The sequence below is a fragment of the Octopus bimaculoides genome, chromosome 22, assembly GCF_001194135.2.
Source record: "Octopus bimaculoides isolate UCB-OBI-ISO-001 chromosome 22, ASM119413v2, whole genome shotgun sequence".
NCBI lineage: Eukaryota > Metazoa > Mollusca > Cephalopoda > Octopoda > Octopodidae > Octopus > Octopus bimaculoides.
Genome location: NC_069002.1, coordinates 24,161,459 through 24,165,513, shown reverse-complemented (window position 1 = coordinate 24,165,513; position 4,055 = coordinate 24,161,459). Strand labels below are relative to the sequence as shown.

At 39.2% G+C, this 4,055-nt stretch overlaps 1 pseudogene; it reads left to right on the top strand.

Annotated features, from left to right (window-relative positions):
• The first annotated feature begins 1,648 nt into the window (after positions 1-1,648).
• LOC128250566 (5.8S ribosomal RNA) lies at positions 1,649-1,807 on the top strand (annotated as a pseudogene).
• Positions 1,808-4,055: the final 2,248 nt, after the last annotated feature.

Sequence of the window (4,055 nt, the reverse complement as noted above, 5' to 3'; positions counted from 1 at the left end):
CGATTATTTTTAACAAGATAGTCTATAGTCTATAATATTCTATATTAATACATTTTTGTAATAAATCCAATAAGATTATAGTCACGACTGTGACTGTAGTAGGCTGGGAAAATATCATTGATGCTGTTATTATCAACACTTTTTTTAATATTAGTTGGTGAATATCAGAGTTAATGACAGCAGCAAATCACACGAAATGAAAGTACATAACAAATAAATAGTGTTAGGTTAAACATAAGCTTCTTAGGCGCCATAATCTATTCTAAGTAGTATTGGCTGTTTGTATACCAGGCGTGGCTGTGTGGTAGAAAGTTTACTTCCCAACCACATATTTACGAGTTCAATCCCATTGCGTCTATTTTCGGCATGTATCTTCCGTGATACTCAAGGGCCGACAAAAAGCCTTGTGAGTGAATTTGTTAGGCGGAAACTGAAATTAGACCGTCGCCTCTGTGTGTTTGTAATATTTGTTAATTTTGGGCTACATGTAGTGTCAAAAGTTACAGACACTGAGATAAAATTCAGTCGTTTTGTTTTCAAATCGATTGTAATTGTTTCCCAATGGTTCGGAGCGGGAAAATTTATTGGCTGTCATCTTATTTTACATAAGTATGGAATAGGTCCCTATCTTTCCCATCAACGAAAGGGTTGCAAAAGAAATAACGGCCCGAGGAGAACGCTAATCTACAGCAAGTAAATTTCAACAAGAAAAGCCTCTGTAGTGTTAACAATTCTTGGGGACTAAAGTAACTTCTGTCCGTGAAGAGAAGGATAAAAACCGGGGTGCGGCCCTGGCTACTCGTATATGTGCCTGGAGAGATTCTCAGTGATTGTGTAGTCCAACAACTGGGGCAATTTTCAGGGTTCTAATTAAAGGGTGTGTAATGCGTTAGTGTTTTCTTGTTATAAGTCGTATTTGTTAGTTTCTTGCTTTTGTAGTCTCTATGTTACGAGTGGCTAATTACTGGCTGGAGAATGTTCGGGTGGAGGATAATGTCATCTGTGTATGAGTGGACGTTGTTATACATGACGGCAAGTAAGTTTTTGATGCATAGAAGGAAGTGAGTGTAGGAATAAACCGAACTCTGGGACTACCTAGAATTGAAAGAATGAGGGAAAATAAGAGCTCAGTCAATTCACAACATGATAGTGCGAACTGATAAAATTTAAGTATCCAAGAGGTAAAAGACAGATAAGGGCACATGGTTGGATAATTTACACAGGATATTCGCATGCCAGACACAGTCGACTATCTTCTAGACATTGAGAGCGACAACATTACTTTCACCAAATTTCTCCGGTGCAAGATTCTTCTGGTCGGTGAAATAAGACACTAAGTTACCAGTGAATCTGACTTTTTGGCAATCGTATTAGTGGTCATTATGGAGAGAGATTCAAGGCATAGGGGGACGTTTTTGTTACTGGTTGACTCCTTTATTTCAGAGATATTAGAAATGAATACGATAAAGGTCAACTATAATCTTCATCGTATCCGGTTCGGTGAAATAATAGATCAGTCACATAGCGGGGTGCATGTAACTGGCTGTTGCCCTCACATAAAATTTCAGTTCTTAACTGTTGGCGTGTCAAACAAACTGCTTTCAGTAGCGTAGTAGTAACGTTTCAGTAGTGTAATGATAAGTACCGAAACCGTGGACGGGTGATCACTCGGTTCGTCCGTCGATGAATAGCGCGGCTATCCGCGTGAACTGATGCAAATTGCAGGACTCACTGAACATCGACACCTGGAACACACATTGCGGCCCCGGGATGCTGTCGTCCCGGGGCTCCGTACGGTCGAGAGACGGCCAGGACACGAAAACGCCGTCTGTCGCTCCGTTGCAGGAAAGGGTGCTGGGCAGCGATGCCGTAGGAAGCTCGGCGCCCGCCCGACGAGCGCGCCGCTCAGTCGTCCGTCCCCCGCCATACCTGACTGTCAAAGCTGCACAACGCTGCCTGGGTCAACTTCCCCTTTCTTCCCTTCAGAGTCAATAAAATAAAGTACCAGCCAAGTAATTGGGTCGATGGCATCGACTAATACCTTTCCCTTACAATTCCTGGCCTTGCGCTTTCATTAGAAAACATTGAAGTGCAACAGAGTGACAATATCGTTAGAGCACTCGACAAAATGACTTGTGTTATTTGTTCCATCTTTTTACAATCTGAGTAAGTAGTTGGATCAATAGTATCAGCTAATACTGTTCACTAATTTCAGCATTTCTGCCAATTGTTTAGAGACGTCTTTTTATGTTTTCGCGTTCAAATCTCAACGAGGTCAACAAAAAGAAAACAATCAGTGAAAGTCGATTTTAGAGACTACACTTCTCCCCGACTGTTTTAGACTTCTGACTCTTGTCAGAAAGTCCAATTATATCATGATTTACATACACGCATATATCTATGAAAGAAGAAAACGGTGAAATCTTCTTAGTCTAAACTGACCAGTAAAAGAGAACTGAATCCTAAACTTATGCACTCCCTACCCAATTTTATGTTAAATTCGTCCACCAACACAGATCACCTTTAGTTATTAAAAACAGTATAGCGTGATAATATCCCTTTCAACCGACATAAATATCATGAACGGTGACTTCATTTTAAAGATTGATCTAGCTTTACCAGCGGTAGACATTTGCAAATAAGAGATGGCGGACAATTTCTACTTCAGAGTTTCGAAAGTTCGAAGGTGTTGGTGGTTGAGGTCAACGCTTATTATTATCTCTCTCTTTCTTTCTCTCCCTCACACTTTCTCTCTCTATCACTCTCCCTCTGTCTCTGACTCTGTCTCTCTCACCCCATCACTGTCGCTCTTTCTCTCTCTCTCTCTCTCTCTCTCTCTCTCTCTCTCTCTCTCTCTCTCTCTCTCTCTCCCTCTATCTATCTATCTATCTATCTATCTATCTATCTCTCCCTCTCTCTCTGTCATTGTCTCTTACCCCCTCTCTCTCTGTTATTATTTACCGCATTGGAGCATTTATATACATCTTGCGTGCTAGCAAAGCTACCATATTGGATTGTTGTTGATATTGTTCTTTTTACGTTCCTCAGCAGTGAATTATAATCATTATTTTGGTTTATTTATGATTTTTGGTGTTTACGTGCATACATGTAATGTGCGCGCACACACACGGAAACACACACACACACACACACACACAAACACACTCGAACATACACACACATTCATATACAAACATATACATACATATATAAGTATGTATAAATTATTTTTGTGTATTTATGATTGTATGTATGTATGTATACGCATATATATATATATATATATATATATATATATATATATATATATATATATATATATATATATATATATATATATATATATATATATATATATATATATATATATCTTAAGCGGTAATAGTCTAAACCTTGCTCTATTTAGAAGGTTTCCCTCTCGCAATCCGAATAATACCTAACATTTTCGATTAGCAGAATTTCATGACATGTCATTCTCTCCCTTTCATTACCACTCTTCTGTTTTCTCTCTTTCGACTCCCACGCCCTTCAACACTGCTTATTAACTCCACGTATTGTGATTTCAGGGCTACAGCAGCTTGGACCCAAATTTTTACTTTCACTGTACGTTACCAGTCACAAGCTAAATGCGTCTATCTGGTGGTCGGAATGTCACTTTTCCTTCTGCGATCGAATATATTCCAACCAATCTGTTCTTTAAGCTCCTCCCTGATCAGCAAACGGGTTTAGCCAATACGATCAGGCATGACTCTACACATGTCTACTATGCTAAGATATTCACACAGACGAAGTTTCATAAAGTGCACGGTGGTGTCGAAACCCCATCTCCCCTAAAACCCCACCTCATCGTTAAAGTGCACCGAAGTATAACACATTTATAATCTATGCTTCGATTACTTCGATTATTGTATATATTTCTTGTCTCTTTATTTTTCACCGGCAGAATGGGTATCCCATAATGCCGAAGCTATGTATTGCGATATGTTCTCTGAGTATTGGAAGCCACACGCCTACGTTTTGGGTTCGTTACATATATATATATATATATATATATA